Source organism: Athene noctua, chromosome Z (assembly GCF_965140245.1).
Source record: "Athene noctua chromosome Z, bAthNoc1.hap1.1, whole genome shotgun sequence".
In the NCBI taxonomy this organism is placed as follows: Eukaryota; Metazoa; Chordata; class Aves; order Strigiformes; family Strigidae; genus Athene; species Athene noctua.
In genome coordinates this window covers 66979346-66998715 of record NC_134077.1, presented here as the reverse complement: position 1 = coordinate 66998715, position 19370 = coordinate 66979346, and positions in this window count along the sequence as shown.

The following is a 19370-nucleotide window of genomic DNA, read 5'->3' as shown; positions in this document are numbered from 1 at the left end:
CTTTTAAGCTGCAAGTGATACATACAGCTAAGTAGTACTCACATGTGATGAAAGAATGTCTTGTAGCTAGCCTCTGTGCACTACTATTATAAGGTGTACTATTATTTAGGCATTTTTCAATTATTTTTATTATAATGAAGGTACTAGGGAGTGACTTAAAATGTTAGCTCCACAATACCAACCTAATAGGCCTACCTTTTGTTGTTATAAGAGCTTTGTCTGAATACTACATGATGGTCTTAAGGAAATAATGAGCTATATTTCTATTCAACTCAGGAGTACCAGAAGTGAAAGATGATCCCGTGCATTGATTTATTGAGATAGTAAGACATCACAACCGTTTCAGTTTCCTCCCTCCCCCTCCAAATTCAAATGACAATCCCAACTCTTCCTTCTGGAGTAACTGTCCTCCCAATTCCTGCATGAAACAGGAAAGATCAAATATATTTCCTACACATGTCTTACTTCTCCAGGCTTTAGACTTTTGACATGATTTTCTTTGTTTATGTTGTTTCCTTCACTCAACAGGGGATATATGCCTCATTTATCATAACATATTTTTGTTCTTTTTAAGATATGACCAGTTTAGAATTTTTTTTTCTCCATAGAAAATTGACATTTTCATTTGTTTCATTTTTTTCATCCAATTGTTGTCTATATGTTTTCTGAATATTAGGAGAGGACACTATACCACAAGAACATGGCAGGAATAAAATTTTGAATGCTAAATTATTTCCAATAGGGATTAATGAAAAATGAACCTGAGTTAAGTTTATGCTATAATTTTCATGTATTACTCATAAATCTTAGCCATCAGCTTGTGAACATCCAACGAAATAAGTATGTGTAGAAAAAAAGAAAGCAGTTACAGCTAAAGCCCAAGTGATGGATATTGCAATGAAATAATAATTGAGAGAATTTACAGGAGTTGAGAAGTACTGAAAGTGAATATTTCAAGTTAAATTCCTTTCTAATACAACTCCAAAGGATTTAGTGGACTTGCTTCTTCAAATATATTGTCTTTTAAGGTACATAATCACTTTCAATACAAATGGAACTAAACTACCGAACAAAGCTACAAAACATTTTTAATACCTGCAAAAGTGTGGTTCTTACAGAAATTAAGGGTAAAATACTTGAGGTCAGTTTCTGTTTGGATTTGAAATGAAGATTTGAATTTATTTCAAGAAATATATTCAGAAACAATATTTGAAAACCATGCATAATTTGTAATGGAAGAAAAAATAGTAATAAAAAAAAGGTGTCTTTCAAAATTTCTAATAAAAGTCATACTTAAAAAAAAAAAAAAAGAGGAAAAAAATCCAAAAGTCTGTAGCCAATCAGCTGGTCTCAGTTAAAAGTTATTTAAATTCTTTATTTCTGCTTGCACCACTTTCCTATTTACTCACACCAGCTGATTCTACACAGCTCTTTCTCATATATTTGACAAGCTGCACAGGAAGGGATATTCCAGAATAAGTAATCAATATAAAATTTGCTGAATTTCAAACACACTCCCTTATTCACTGGCCAAACACTGCAATTCACAATATTTCCTCGTGACTTAACAATTTTTACATACTAACAACTGTTTTGTCTTAAATAGATGTAAAACCTATGCATGTACATACACGCAAACTAATTATCCAAAGTAACACAGTATAGTTCATGCTGGGTTTTGTCTTTGAGGAAGATTATAAGAAACAAAATCACTTCACAAATGACTATAAATACAGATAGTCAAATCACCCATTACTCTAATGATCCTCAACTCTTGTTATATAATGGTAACAAGGTCTTCAGGGACTATCGTAAGCCAAGTTGTATAAAAGCTATAGAAAATTCTATGAGGTCCAGCTTGCTGATCAATATGTATTCTTTGTTATGGCTGTAAGTTAGGTGAATAAATTTATTGATTTGAAAAAATATGTGCTTTTTCACATTCATAACAGTAATTGGATGCCAAATTTGTCAAGAGATAAGCCGTGATAAACAGGTAAAGGAAGTATTTTACATTAATAACTACAAAAATATTCAATACAGGTTGTCCCTTTCTCTTCTTCAGTGGTGAATTTCAGGTTTTAAAGGAAGTTGTGCATAACTTCTTCTTTTCTTTAAGTTTTATTGTGAAAATTATTTGGATTGATTTCACAAGAGAAAAGCGAAAGAACAGTAGATCCACCTCTGTCAATTTTAATCTCAAAATTCAATCTTCCCTTTTCTGCCAAGGAAGAGGGACATTCATAAAAAACACCAGGTTAAAATACTGTGAAAATGATATTTGCTCTACATACTCATATACATACATACACATATGCATATGCATGCACATATACATAGATGGAAAATTTATGTGTATTTACTTCAATCTTTAGATGATCGTTGGGAAAAAAACATAGTACTAAGACATTTCTGTTTGATTATAATTTGGAATAAGATCACAAGATTTATATCTTACTTTCAATGTAAGAAAAGTATAATGCTATTAAGATAATGTGGTGGGACTATGTGCAAAATGTGGCACTTGGAGACTGGTCAAAATGGAATGCACCTTATACTAAAGAGCCTGATGAAGAAATATGCAAGAAAAGATGACCATTTAGATATTCATAAAGAGCATCCTTTGGAGTATCCTGTTGGTAAAGATGGAAAATTCATAAGAGCAATACAGGGATTGTAAATAATTTAAAAAAAAAAAAAAAATCTTAACAGTAAAATCTGAAGAGCAAATGAAAGAAAAGCTCAAAAGGGATAAGGTACATTTAAAAATATTTAAGAACTGATGACTTCTGCAGAAAATACATGCAGTTTTATATGGCATCACATTTTGTATTTTACCTTCTAATATGACAGAGGGCTGCATAGTATTAAGAAGATATGTTTCAAATGTTATCACAGAAAGTTACCTGAGGAATTGATATGAAATACTTTTGTTGTGTCTGTTTAGTTATTTTCCTGTAAGTGGGGAATAAAACGGAAAAAAAAAAAAAAAAAAAAAAAAGAAGAAGAAAACACAAATACCAGTGCAAAAGAGAGAGTAGAAACACAGTGTTAATGATATTCAAACAATAAAGATATGAAGGGCTGCGAATAAAAGGAAAATGCCAATTTCTCTGCATTTTAATCAGTGAGATCACAGTTTTGATGAACATTCCAGGGGGACTGTTTTGTGCTCTGCTTCCACAGTGAGTGAAAGGAAACAAAATGAGCAGTTTTATATTGAACATTCAGTGACAGATGATGCATCCTTTGGGACTAACATTAGAACAATGGGGAAGATGATGTTTACTTAACTAGGGAAGTGCTACAAGATAATTCCAAGAAAATACGATATCTGAGTGCAAAATATTAACATTTATTAACACCTTAAAATCAAATTTCCTCAATTATTATTTTAAATTTATTCTAAATTTGAGTAATGAGTTATCTATGTGCTTAAATAATTATGACACAAAGGCAGAAAATGAAGGTAGCAAGAAATTACCATCATTCTGCCATTCATTTCTGAATATCCCAGTTCATCCATAAAAACAACTATGGATTCTCACACATATGGAAAAATATTCACTCTAGTGCCATACAACCTAATATGGATATGTAATGCAGGATTTGGTTTAAACAATACTTAAATGCTTGATTAGTGTTTTAAGGAATGATAGTAAAAAATGGTACTCCTATTTTCAACAAATAAGAGGATATAAATATCTACCAAGAAAAACTGCATAAAATCTCAAGGGAACTGCTTGTCACACAAATTCTACAAAATATATTAAGTCACTATTCAGAAGGAAAATAAAAGATTTGTTATTGAAAAAAGTCAGATGAAGAAATAATAGAATTATTTATCAATTCACTATAAAGAGATCATTCATATATTTGATCTAGAATTATCAACTGTGCCCAGTAATGTATTGATCTTTTTAGCAGGCCAATGTCATGCTAATAAATAAATTTGAAAAAAAGAACAGCTCTGAAAACTTGAAATACAAATGGAGCAAAGAATAGTACTAGTGAAAGCTCTGGTACTGAGAAGGTCATTAGGAAGAATCTGAACTTCAATAGTAATACAGTGGCTTTCTTCTATAAAAGTGAGGGATGGCTTTGAACATGACAGAGTTGTTTTTAATACATGGCACTGCAAGGAACACTATTGAAATAGTTATTTCATTGACATGCATTTAAAATGTCATGGAAACATGGAAGGGAAAACATAGAAAGAGAAAATGAATGTAAGAATGATATGAAACCCCCTTTACGCTAAGGTGATTAGGGAAGTTGTTACCACATATTTTAGCTTTTTGGCATCTAAGGAACATATAAAGGAAAAGTCACTTCACCCATCATCATCAGTGTGGTGCTGCTTCTGAGGTAAAATATGGTTTCTTTTTAACAACATGAGAAATGTAGTAAATCAAACCCACCTAATGCCTTTGTATGCAAGCAAACAATTCACAGATGGAATTGTAGAAGAAATATCTGAAGTTTAAAACTTTAAGAGGAGAGCTATGAGTAAGACTAGCTGAAATTATTCAGAGTTCAAGCTCTCGGTGTAACTCAGTGAAAGGTTTCATTTGTGTCGATGTAATGAAGATTATTTTACCTCCCTACCTTACAAGTGTACTGTGATACTAAAATGTAGTCCCAAAGAAATGTGTAGCAGATTACAGAAAAATGTTAACCTGAAGATAGTACTAGTAGGGTTCAACTTTAATTTAATGTCTTTACTTAATTTTCTTGAAGCCCTTTGATATCTGAACAATTTCAGGTATTGTAGAAGTACAAGGTATTGGATAGACAAATTCTAACTACAGATCCTGAATTTTGACTGAAGTATCAGAGTTAACACACTTTTCCTTTTTTTTTTTTTTTTTTAAATGAATTAAATATTTTATTGTACTCTGAAGAAAGAAAAAGTACAGGTTCAATGTAAAGCTAAAAGAAAAGCAACATTAAAGCAATAGTTAAGATAGATAAATTTGTCAATAGTTTTTACAGGAGTAAAGAGATGTTCAGATATGTGTCACTCATAAAATGAAAATCAGGACACATGTATCTGAAATTATGCCAAATACAAATGTCTCTGCTATTTTAATTGAGAAAAATTTCACAAAATGTTGAGAAAAATTCATTCTTTATTACAGTCCTAGCAAGTTAAACCTGAGGCAAAAGAAACAAAGTTTCCAAGCTTGCAACATGTTCTCTGAGATACTGTAAATTACTGAGAGATCATACCCTCTTTCATATGTCTCATTTGAAAGGTGGCCTCTCTGGTTGCACAGTGACTACAGCTTGGCTTGTTTACTGATTGGGAGGGAACTATATTACTAGCTGAATCACCCAGACAGATGAGAAGGTTGCAAGAATGGAAATAATAAAATAGTTTGACCTGCAAGAGCTGCAAGAGCTAACTAGGCAGTAAAAATAAGATTCACATTAATTATATTACTGGTGACGCTCTGAATAAATCCAAACAGAAGAATTCTACTTCTGTAATGCATTTCTTGTTATGACTGCGTAGAAAGTCTGAATTTATAAAGGATCTTTGAAGTTTTTATTTTGCTTTGTATTTCCTTGTGCTGTAAAAACAATGCTTAAAATTGTGATCATTAAGGAAGATTGAGTCCAAAGTTATTTTCTCTATGATTCTGTTTTTAAAAGCCCCATGTTTTTCTACTTGAAATTGCACCATAGCTTTTCAGTATAAAGCAAAAGAGGAAAACATTACTTTGGTATTTCTGAATTATTAATTCTGTTTCCCAAAAAGGGTGTAATGAATGACTACTTTTAAAATATTACAAGCAGATGGGTAGTCACTAGGGCAACAAAAGGTGGTATCAGATTAATCAATTAAATTCCACCTTAGCAACCTACACCTTCCCATTTTATACTCATTAATGTTTAAAATGATATGGTACTTTAGAATTATGAGAAGAAAAGTAAATTGTTATATTAATTTTGAGGGTTTAGGTAAGAATACAACTAAAAAGTAGAAAAATAGTTAATGTAGCAACCTTCTGTGAAAAATGCTCTTATCAAAAACTTTTTTATTTTAAAAAAGGTCAGTGCCTGAAAATTCATACTTAACATCTGCAATTGCAATCAGATCACACTTGGACAATCTTACTTAACCCATGATCCTACAACATGAATTCCTAGCATTGTAGTGATAAACATATTTACAAGTGGTCATTACAACACCCCATTTATAGAAAAAAATAATGCAACAACGAATCAAAACACACTCAAACTCTTTGGAAAAGAAATGGGATAGCTGGGAAAGAGACATATTTGATCAAAAGACCATATCAATCAAAATCTTTTTCTAAAAGCAAAATAAAACGTGATGTTTATTTTTCTATATTCGAACCTAGACAATTCTGTGATTCTGTATATGAGCATTTATTACTAAGATATATATATATATATATATACAAGTATATATATTGCCCCATGTTGCTGAAAAGTTTTTCTACAGTTATCCTGATCATATGATTTGATCAGATTGGTGCTAATAGCATTATCTTTCTGAACGACCACACTGCTTAATCAGGCCCAGGATAAATAAACAAATAATCAAACCCCTTATTTTTTCTTATTGTTTTGGGAAGGATTAACTTAATAAGGTGTGTTATAAACATATAGTATGGCTACAATCTCAGCAACCGTTCCAATTACTAAATCAGAATGTGATGTGAAGAGAGGATCTCTATGCTTACACCTGGAGATAATTTGTATTCTTTGGGTTCCCTCAGATATAAACTTCAGAAACAGACAAACAGACTTTCTGGATGCTCAGCTCCATATTAACATACATGCACACACACTCCTTTCTGAGTTAGTAAGAATTAAAACTACTGCTTGCATTGTCTATTTCACTATGATGGATTAGCAAAATGTTATTTCATATGCAGTGTATTTTTGTTTTACTAGTCTAGTTAAAGCATTGCTCAACAGTTAATTATACGGTCTACAGCGAAGGAGGCTTAGAAAAATGAAGCCAAAGCTATTGCATTAATTCATCCAGGTTCTTTTCCTCACTAGCCCTAAAAATATTCCAAAACTGAAAAAAACCCTTCACCTCAGAGGAATCTCTTCTGATAGAGTAGGAGCAAGTGATTTAGTTCCAGTGAATTGTTTTCATAAACATTATTGGTGGGTTTGAAATCCATTAGAAAAACTGCACAGTTTTAGAAATGTTGCTGTAGCAAATCAACTTTTGGGTCAGATGAGTCCCTCTTTACTCAGATAGGACACCCTTTTTCTTCTTAAGTGGACTCTCCAGAACTTCCCAAGAGAAACTCTCAGATCTACTAGAAAACATAGGATTGTTCGACAACTGTGAATACTTTCTGAGGAATTAGCAATAACTGTATGTGGGCACTCCACCAATACCTACTATTACCATCTGAGTCATAAAAACAAGGCATACACATACAAGACCTTCTACTCCTTCATTTTCTCAAGTACTTTATTTCTTATTGCTGTGTGAGAAGATGTTCTTGCAGTCACATTGGAAAGTTGCCAACACCCTGATTCAAGTCATGTCCCTCTTGCTTTCTAGATTGACTCACTCCAGGTCTATTTATGAAAGATCTTCTCAAATAAGCTGTCTCTCGGGTGTTTTATGGAAGTTTCCTTTTTCTTTGTACTACTGCTGTAATTTTTGAGATGCATATATATTCTAAAATTTATAACCCTATCAACACCTCCACCACCACAACAAAAAAAGACAAAAGATTAGCTAAAACAATATGACATCCCTTCAACATGAAAGGCTTCAGCTTGTCTGTACAGGTTCAAGACTGCGGAAGGAGCTGGCTGGGGTGCTTGCCAAGCAACTTTCCATCATTTACCAGCAGTCCTGGCTAATCGGGGAGGTCCCGACAGACTGGAAATTGTCCAGTGTGACCCCATCTATAAGAAGGGTCGGAAGGATGATCCGGGAAATTACAGGCCTGTCAGATTGACTTCAGTGCCCGGGAAGCTGATGGAGCAGCTCATCCTGAGTACCATCACACAACACATGAGGGACAACCAGATGCTCAGGCCCAGTCAGCATGGGTTTGTGAAAGGCAGGTCCCGCTTGACAAACCTGATCTCCTTCTACGACAGGGCGACCTGATTATTGGGTGAGGGAAAGGTTGTGGATGTTGTCTACCTTGACTTCAGTAAGGCCTTTGACACCGTTTCCCACAGCATTCTCCTAGCAGAACTGGCTGCACGTGGCTTGGATGATCCCAGGCTTCGCTGGGTAAAAAACTGGATGGCCGGGCCCAAAGAGTTGTGGTGAACGGAGTTAAATCCAGCTGGCGATCGGTCACAAGTGGTGTCCCCCAGGGCTCAGTTTTGGGTCCACTCCTGTTTAACACCTTTATTGATGATCTAGACGAGGGGATCGAGTGCACCCTCAGTGAGTTTGCAGATGACCCCAAGTTGGGTGGGAGTGTTGATCTGCTCGAGGGTAGGGAGGCTCTGCAGAGAGACCTGGACAGGCTGGAGCCATGGGCTGAGGCCAACTGTGTGAGTGTCAATAAGGGCAAATGCCGGGGGCTGCCCTTGGGCCACAACAACCCCCAGCAGCGCTACAGGCTTGGGGAGCAGTGGCTGGAGAGCTGCCAGTCAGAGAGGGACCTGGGGGGGTTGATTGACAGCCCGATGAACAGGAGCCAGCAGTGTGCCCAGGGGGCCAAGAAGGCCAATGGCATCCTGGCTTGTGTCAGCAATAGCGTGGCCAGCAGGGACAGGGAAGGGATCTGACCCCTGTACTCGGCACTGGTGAGGCCGCCCCTCGATTCCTGTGTTCAGTTTTGGGCCCCTCACTCCAAAAAGGACATTGAATGACTTGAGCATATCCAGAGAAGGGCAACGGAGCTGGTGCAGGGTCTGGAGCACAGGTTGTACGGGGAGCGGCTGAGGGAACTGGGGGTGTTTAGTCTGGAGAAGAGGAGTCTGAGGGGAGACCTCATCGCCCTCTACAGCTCCCTGAAAGGAGGGTGCAGAGAGCTGGGGATGAATCTCTTTAACCAAGTAACAAGTGGCAGGACAAGAGGGAATCACCTCTAGTTGCATCAGGGAAGGTTTAGACTGGATATTAGGAAGCATTTCTTTCCAGAAGGGGTTGTTAGGCGTTGGAATGGGCTGCCTAGGGATGTAGTGGAGTCCACATCCCTGGAGGTGTTTAAGAGTCGGGTTGACATAGTACTGAGGGATCTGGTGTAATTGGGAATGGTCAGTGCAAGGTTAATGGTTGGAGTGGATGATCTTCAAGGTCCTTTCCAACTTATATGAATCTGTGATTCTGTGATGTGCAGTGTCCTCCTGAACTCATGGCTTAGAAACAGTTTGGTAATTTTATTAGGCCACAATATCTTCAAAGCCTTCTGGGAAAGAATTCCCTTGCAAGCAAGGAATGAATCATATTCCCCTTGACTGGCTGGTTATAATATCTCTGTCTTCTGTTCTTTTTCTCTGTCCCAGTGAATTTTTCATTACTCAGTATCAAGTGGTACATTCCTAACATGAAGTATTTTCAGTCTTGATGATCACATGAAATAGCTCTGAAAGGGCAATTGGCATGACAGCCTAAACAACACTCAAACTTGATATTTTGTCATGTTTCTTTTTCAAGATACTTGATAAACCTGTTAGTTATTCTGGACAAGTTGCAATTCTTGAAGTATAATAACCCAAACTAAAAAAAACCAAAACCTAAAAAAAAAATCTCAACAAAAACCTGGACAAAACTAAAGCTTTAGCAACACCAGTCCAAGTATAAAAGTTCATATGCTTTTCAAATAACACTTCAGTATAATGTTTGCTCTTTAGAAGGAGTTTGGTGTGATGAAATTCACTAAATCTGCTTGTGAAAACCCATAAATATTACTATACTACTATAAATATTTCTCCTTTCCTTTTCTGCCTTTCAAACTTCTTATCTATATTCCATGATCCAGAATATCTTGTGTAGAAATTCATAATAACCTCCATTAATTTAGTTTATATTTCTGTCAATTCTTAAATATGAAATAATGTTTTTCTAAGTCATTACTGCTTGTCCCAGATTCATGTCATCAGTGAATGCAACAATCATGCTTTCTTAATTTCGTAGAACCAAATTCAGAATTTGCCCTGTCAAACCTTATAGATTTCCACATTTTCTGCTGAAGGACTGGTAAATTTAAGAACCCAGAATACTTCCACTACACCCACTACTACTCCATGTCACTGTATATTTATCAGTAATATCTCCCTGGACTGTGTACCTCAGCTTCTCCCATATCAGTGTTGTTGCTTAGAAATCTGCTGCACCCAAAGGAGACAAAAAATATAGATCAGCCTGTTTACAAATTGATGTTTCTCATAAAATACTGGTCCACTGTTATGTATAGGACCTTGTGTAACTTAGGAAAGGATGAATTCTCAAAGTCTGCCTTGATTCAAATATATCTCTCTACAATATTATATAGTCTAAGCCTTCAATTCAGGATCGAATGGGTTGAATGAAAGATCAAACTGGAAATCAGTGTGTTTTACTGTGAGAGACGAGAAACCAGGCCTGTGAGAAACTAAGTCAAACAGTCTGGAAAAGCAAAAGTTGAGGCTGGTTGAAGAAATGCCTCAAACACTCGCAAGACAAAACTCTGAGTCACAGGGTGCATTCTGCGGAGGCCGGAGCTGATAACGCTGCCTGATGTAGCTGGGGGAGAGAGCCCTGTGGAGACAGGACGGCTCTGCCCTGGGGCACCTGGGCAAATTTCAAGGGCCATGTGTCCGGTGAATGAACTTTGCTTCATTATCCACAAAATGCATATTAAAGTTAACACCCCTCAATATGCTAAAGAGGGCTGACAAGATCCTGCTAGTTACATCATCCCATGGAACACCTGACCCCTCCCCGTACATGGCATACGTAGGTCTGTGGGTCGACCTAGGGGACGGACCCAAGGAAAGTGGGTATAAATCAAAGGAGAGAAGAAAGGACTCGCTCTCTCTCTGACCCCCTCTCCCTGCCACCCCCACCCCCCCCACCCCTCCCACGTCCGTCTGGAGAGAGCAGTGAAGCGAAGAAGACAGATGCCAGCAAAAAAGACGGCCGTCTCCTGGAACCCTCGCCGGCGGGATCAGTGCAGGAACCCAGACCGGTGATCTGTATTCCCCCATTCACTCTATCTCCCTCTTTTCCTTTTTCCATTAAGAAATGCAAAGCATATTATATTGCTCGCCACAACTTGCTCTGTACTTAGCCAATTATCATGTGTTCAATTAGTACATTGTAGGTAGTTAATAAATGCTTGAACCTGGAGACTTGTTGTCCGCTCCAATTGGGGATTTGCGAATCTGAGTCACTTGTCCCCCTCATCTGAGCGGGACGTGACCTTTACCCACAATGGTAATTGATGAGTCATCTCTTTGTCTTATCTTGATCCATGAGCTTATCATCTTACTTTCTGCTCTGCCATGCTGAAGAGGGAGAGTAAGGGAATGGCTTGGTGGGCACCTGGCAACCAGCAAAGGTTAACTCACCACACTTCCAGAGTCAGCAAAAAATGAAGTCAACATGTGAAAACAAGCAGATATGTTAAAATGAAAATTCTGTTTTGTACCACAGGTAATTATATAATTTGTGATCAAATTCAAACAATACTTGTCCACAACAAAGCTCAACCTGAGATGTCTCCACATTATGAAACTTTACCATAAGCAGCTTGCATCTTCATAAAATTTCTGAAAAGCCAATACACCTTTACTTTTCTATTAAATATGTGCTTTACTTTATAGACATTCTAAATTATCTGGCATCCCACCTAAGGTGAAATTTAACACTTGCAAGTGGTTATTGAACAGTAGCTACCACAGGGAATGGACAGAGCGCTTGAATCAATTTCCTGTTTTCCAATGTATTATATGATAGTCAAGAGTCTAGATTTAATATATTTTGTATATTACATCTGACAGTCCAAAGAACACCTCCCCAAACCTACATCTCTTGTTTTGGCACTTTCTCAACATGGTTCCTTCTTAACCATTTAATTTTCAAATCTTTTCTCTGATTAACCACTATTTTAGCTGCAACACTCTTAGATGAAAGTTGCCACAGTCTGTCTTGTAGGCTAAGTTTCTGGACAGGCAGGATTGCAAACTGTAGTACTATTGAGCCAGACAGGTACCTTGTAATCCAGATTGAATAAATAGCTCTAGATAATCACTTCTGCTCTCATCTGTTCATATGTTCTCCCTGCCCAGTCTCATTCACTTCACAAAATGTAGACCAGCTCTATATTTTTTAGCCTCCATTCCTCTTGGGAACATGTTTGGTGGCTTTGCTTGAGCTTTTGTTCAGTGTTACTAGCTTTAACATATTTATTTACCTGTTTGTTTAGTTTATGCTGCTGACAATTTTTTTCTTTTTAAGTGTACTAAGCAGACTTTTACGTTTCAGATTACTCAGCAACTTGTAGGATATTCCTGATCTGGAACAGACAATACTGAAAATAGACAATACTAAGCAGAAACAGAAACAGAAAATACAAATTAAGTACCCAAGGACAAATCTCATACCCACTCTCCAAAGTTTTAGTTAGAATTCCTGTAAAATGAAGGGGTTTTCAGCCATAATTTATTTCCAATATTCATTCCATTTGTCTTTATTTCTTTTCCTTTTTGCAAGTCTCAGCATATTAATGTGGCTTTTTGCATGCTGGTGGCAAAATGTAAAGTGTTTCTATGGTCAATTTTTGGTCTGTGATCACTCCAGCAATCAGATTTCAATAACTGATTCCACTAAGTTTTATGAGACTGGTTTCATTTCTGTCAATTCATTTTTACTCCATAGTTTTAAGTTATGTTTCCCAAAGCAGGCTATTACTCTAACTGTAGTCTTTCTGTTATCTACCTTGTTCCATTGTGATGTCCAGTACATAATGAATTGATACAATGTATAAACCTTAAAAATTAAGTATATGTGTTAATAAAACCAGATTTTACATTTAAGTATTCTAATAGGTACAGAATAACACAGCTCCTTTAATATGAATTTGTCAGATCTCCCCTGGGTAAGGCAGTAGATACCTAGCTTTTAATATAAACCAATCTTCCAGTCCAAATAAGTAAAGAACATTCCTTTATCCAACAGGGTTTTTCAGACATATTCCTGCTTCTACAGTGCATTCTAGCTTGCAACAAAAGTCTGGACAATGTTTCTGATGTTTTACAGAGTGACAGTGGGTTGAATATAATCATGTTTCATCCCATTTTCCTAGTAAATAGTTTTCAGCACTTACTACTTAGTGTTTGGATTTGATCTATGAATTTCACAGAATCACAGAAAAATCTAGGTTGGAAAAGACCTTGAAGATCATCTAGTCCAACCATTAACTTGCCGCTACTCCTCACCTAGCCCTACTCTGAGCATGCAGGGGTGCGGCAGCCCTCCGGCAGCTTCCCCGAGGGGTTCCTGGGGCGAGGAGCCTTTGGCCGCTCCCTGTTCCTCATTTCTTTCCATGGATGCCCCCCGCCCTGCCCCAGTCCCTCCTTTTCCCAGCAGCCAGCCCCCTGGACGCTGCTCAGTCACGCATGGCCACACACACGTAACCTGCCGGTAACCCATGCACCCCCTGGGCCGAGGGGTGCCGCAGGGTCACATAATCTCAGCTGACAAAATGTGTGCCACAAGCTATCTCTTGCATTCAACAGATTCCAATTACTGCTTCATAACCTTGCTTCTATTGGTATGTTTCATTTATGCTGGCCAATTTTGCATCTCTCCTTGCCACAACTTTCTGGTGGTTCTGTACCAGTTCAAGAAAAAAGGATATACTATAAACATGCTTACTCGCAGACACACTTCAAACATGTCAGCAAATGCAATTGCTCCTACACTTGACTCACTTTAGATGGACATTCTCCAGCAACATTGCCAGAATAGAAAGCTTTTGCTTCATGGAAAGGCTTGCATTTCTGTGAGCAGATTCAAAATAACTAAAACATAATTCCATCTCAGGGATAGATGTATTTATACTTCTATATATATACATATGTATATATACATATATATATATATACATATTCTATGTATACAATATATTATATATATATATGTATATATATTCTATATATATACTCCTTTATACTTGAAGGGTCTGTAGTTCAGGAGTGCCTGACTAAGGCTTCAAATCTAACTTTATCCCCTTCTCATCATTAAAAAAATATGCTGGTTTAATGAACGAACAAAGTTGTAAAATCTCTGTTTTCTGAGGCACAAAGTAAGTATTACAACTGTTGCATGGACTTTCTGTCATTCTCCCATTTTAATGAATGATTAGGTAATTCATACTTTTGCCATTCACATATTGATCTGCCTTGACAGATAAGTTATACAAAGCTTTCAGTGTTTCTACAACTCATATTATTTTACTCCTCAAGTGTTCGTTGATTCATCTTGGAATGTTTATTTGGGGGTGAAGGTAGGACTGGGAGGAGACGCAGTGTTTTTCAGGGGTGGGGAGAAAGAGGGGTAGGGAGTGTCACTTCTCTGCATTTACTGATCAACATTCTCCATGGCACCCTTGCTGAATGTTCACTTTTTTAAAACAGTATTCCTGATAACAATGCGTAGTTCACTCCTGAACTGTGTCTTACTATTTTGCTCTTTCAAACACAAAAACAATTAGATGGCATTGCCCATTTATCATATGTTTACTGAGGTTGAAATTCACTCTAATTCTTACAGTTGGAGTAAGGCTTATTCATTACTAAAGTGTCACACAGGCTTTATTCTTATTTGGTTTGAATTTCTTCTTACAGAACAAAAATTTTCAAATTCTACAGAATAATTTTCTCTTTTTTTTTCACAGTAAAGCCCAACATGCAGTATGAACATCCACAGGATGCTACTGCAAATCCAACACACAGAACAATACTACATCTCTAAATTCAGTCTCACACAACCTGAGTTATATTAACAATGTTGCTGGTATGGTGAGCATGCGAATCAGGTGACTGCATTTTTTCATGTAAAAGAAAAAACAGGAAGACTGTTCATCTCAGAGCATGCTGTATATTTCAAGATATTTGGCTCATCCCCCTTCATTTACACTGCTGTGTATCATTCCACCAGGTTTCCTTTTTTTTTTTTTTTTGGTTTTTTTTTTTTTGTTGTTTTTGTTTTTGTTTTTGTTTTTTTTTTGTTTTATTTCTACAACATTTTCATAAATCAAAGTATCAGACTCACTTTGAGAAAACATACTTTCTACCATCAAACTCAAGGACTTATGAAAGTCAGATATAGAGAGTACTGAAGCAAGAAAATGCTTCTCATCACAGAAAGCTTTAACCATTGCAACAGATTTCTAACATCTTAAAAGTCTTATTTTGCAAGGCACATAGGACCATTTCCTAATAGTAAGTCTAACAACTTGCTAATATTTTAATTAATCTTTATTATTAATTATTATTATATGGTCACTGAGATGACTGCATCATGTAATCACAAATTAATAATGCTTCTAGTTTCATCCCTTTCTAAAGACGTTAAAAATTTATGAAGAGCCCTGTTGGGATGTCATGATGGACAGCCAGTATTTCTGTTTCTTTTATGCCCCGATTAAAAAAAACCAAAATATATCTCTGGAATTTTAAGCCATTATCATCTTCAGAATTAAACATCATGCACAATATTATGGTCTCAACAGAAAAGCTGTATTAATTCTAAAGTGTTTTGTTGGTAACTGGCTGAGTATGAGCCAGCAGTGTGCCCAGGTGGCCAAGAAGGCCAATGGCATCCTGGCTTGTGTCAGCAGTAGCGTGGCCAGCAGGGACAGGGAAGGGGTTTGACCCCTGTACTGGCACTGGTGAGGCCGCACCTCGATTCCTGTGTTCAGTTTTGGGCCCCTCACTCCAAAAAGGACATTGAATGACTCGAGCGTGTCCAGAGAAGGGCAACGAAGCTGGTGCAGGGTCTGGAGCACAGGTCGTACGAGGAGCGGCTGAGGGAACTGGGGGAGTTTAGTCTGGAGAAGAGGAGGCTGAGGGGAGACCTCATCGCCCTCTACAGCTCCCTGAAAGGAGGTTGCAGAGAGCTGGGGATGAATCTAATGAAGTAAGACAAGAGGGAATGGCCTCAAGTTGCACCAAGAAAGGTTTACACTGGATATTAGGAAGCATTTCTTTCCAGAAGGGGTTGTTGGACGTTGAAATGGGCTGCCCAGGGCAGTGGTGAAGTCCCCATCCCTGGAGGTGTTTAAGAGTCGGGTTACCCAGCGCTGAGGGATCTGGTGTGGTTGAGAACTGTCAGTTAGTTTAATGCCTGGACTAGGTGATCTTCAAGGTCTTTTCCAGCCTAGATGATTCTGTGAGTCTGTGCGCTGTCAGAGGACTCTCAGTATGTGTCCCACTCTTTCAGGAGCAGTTCAGCTGAAATTAAAGTCTGGCATGCTTTGATGTGGTGCAACATCCAAAAATGATGAAGTCTTTGGTCGCAGAAAGAGGAGTGACAATTTGTAAGGGACTGTGTTGGACTGTGTTTGTCTCAACATTGCTAATGCACCACTACCACTTCCTCAACATCCTGTCACCATGGATGAGTACACTCTGAATGAGATAAATTGTCCCCAAAGAAACCACCATATTCACCCAAAGCTGGAGCAGCAACATCCTTGGCAGTACCTACCAAGCCGTGCTTGCGCGGGAGCCAGTTGGAGAGGAAATCAGGGTGAGGAAGATGTGCGGAGGCTGAAGACGCTGCAGGTTAACCCCTACCCCAGCATGACCACCCTGAACACCTGGGCATGCTCACATGGAGGACACGGGGTGGCATGTATGACAACGAGCTCTGTGGAAATGCGTGGACTCTGCAGAAATCGTGGGGACAGGGGCAATAAAAGGACTATGTACCTCTCTCTCAGGAATCTTCTTAATCTTGATCTTGACTTTGATGATTCCTGCTCCTTTTGAAATCACTGCTAGGAGCTGGGACTTTGGCGGAGCTTGGAGCAAAAACCCCATCACCTGCACCGAGATTTAGGCAACGTGATGTCACTGTTAGTGGTAGTGGTGAGTAATCTTGCTGCATCTCTACTGTTTGCTTGCTTAGGTATGCTGACTTTTTCTTTCTTCTCTCTGTCCTATTGCTCTTATCAGTTCTTACAGGAAATAAAGTTTACAAGGTTTTATGGCATATAACCTCGTTTGTGTCTTAATCTATCTGTGGGGATCATTTAAGAACCCTCTCCGATATTGGATGGGAACACAATTAAAAACTTTCAACATTATTTTTTCTTTACTTTTGTTTTGTTTTAAAGGAGAGGCAGAGAAAATATATTACCTAAGGTAAATATAACAGAAATTCACTGTTTAAAGTGCCTTTTCCCTGTGGCCTGCCTGGTTTTGGTAGCCCATGTTGTTTATTTTAGGAAGGATAATTGCTTGTGGCCTGTTCATGCTCCATGCAGGAGTAGCAGTTCAGCAGTGGAATGACAGTTTAAACTTAGAACATATTCTAATTTTTATAAAACCCACTCCACTGCTGCAAGGAGGGTCATTGTTTTAGTAGAACAAATGACAGTCAGGAATTCCGGTAGTGCTGAAGTGCTTGGAAAAAATTCTCTGAAATTCATAATCCATTTACTGCACATACGGAGCTTTCTTTTATGTGTGTTTTAAAGCATCACAATGTCTATGCACCTGAAAGTATTAGAACTCTGACAGTCAACGATATTTTAAAGTCTGCAAGTGTCAGAAGAACATAGTCTAGGTTCACTTAAAACAAGAGTAGATGGTAAAATATGTATAAAGCTGCACGTGCTGCTACACAGGGGATGCTTATTTCAAAATGGATGGAATATGTGAAGGCTCTTGGCTGGCAAAGGCATGCAAGGTGCTTTACAGAAATTACATACACATGGTCTGTCGGGTAATATGGGTCAGATAACTCTTCGAGTATACTGAGTATTCCAGTGCACTTTGGTTCTGAGGACAGATAGTGACATGTTAATCTTGCCAGATGTAAGGCATAGACAGGACTGTAATGAGAGCTGGGAGTAGGAGTTCATGTGAGAATGAGAGAGCATTTCCCTTTTGGAAGGAAGAGAATGAAAGGAAAGGGAAAATGGGGAAAAACCATCTACTGGCAAAAAATTACAGAAAAAAGGTACCCTTTCCTGCTACACGGGAAACAAAACAAGGTAGTTCTGTGAAATATTACATGGGAATGACTGCACTATTTTCTAAACCTCCCTCTTTGGTTTTCTATTTCACTTTAAAATTTCCAAAAGCGACAGTCGCCATGTTTTCCCCATAAGATTAATTGCCTCCAGATATAGTTTAAAGCTTACATTTTCGCTACATCCTTTTGCTTTCTCTCCATTTTCGGAGGGAAAATTCTCCATGAACTATACTTCTTGCCACAATTGACAGACATTTTGTGTGTAGCAGGTTAGTTTTAGAAGATGTATTTTTATATGTGGTCATTGAATACATATACTTAAAATACAAGGTGATTTTAAGCTAACTTGAGTTTACTGGTTGAGAAAAAAGATAGTAGTCCTGTATATGCATCAGATTAAAAGCCTGATGATAAAATTGCCCATATTTTAAACATGTCTGGCAGTAAATGAAACGTTCTGTATTGTATTCATCTCTAAACACATCCTATAACATAATAGAGGCAGAGAACTTGCAAGCAAAGTGTACTGACAAATTCCCTTGATTTTGTTGACAAGAAGGAAGAGATGCAGGTGCCCTGTTGTTAGGCAATACTGTTTCTAAACAAACCCATATATATTATGATCTACTCTTCCTTGTTAAATCATGTGCTGAAGTTTGGCTTTAGTGTTTATAATTCTCATTTGAACAGAGTTAGTTTTCTTTCACTCATCTCAAACCAGCACTTGAATCATTGTGGTGGTTTTAGGCCCTGCCAGAACCCAAGACCACGTTGCCACTGCCTCTCCTCCACCCTCGGACCAGACGGAGCAGGGAGTGAGATACAAACCCCGGGGTTGAGATAAGGGGAAATTTAATACAACAGTGCAACAACAACAAACCAAACAACAATGATAACACTAACAGCAATAGCAATGAACAGAAAAAGAGATATACCACACGGGAAGAGCAGTGAGGGAACCAACTCGGACAAAAACCGTCCCAAAACTCTTCCACAATTGGGCACCAGGACCTGACGTCAGCATGGTATCGAATAACCCTGTTGGAGCTCCCTCCCCACTGATGGGGAAACTTAACCCTATCCTAGCCGAACCAGGACAATCATTATGAACTGCATCAAATTAACTCTATTCTGCGCTCCAGCTATCAAAGGGTTGTTCACAATTCAGTTTTGGCTTGTCCTGTGGCAATTGTTCCCACCTAGAGAGCAA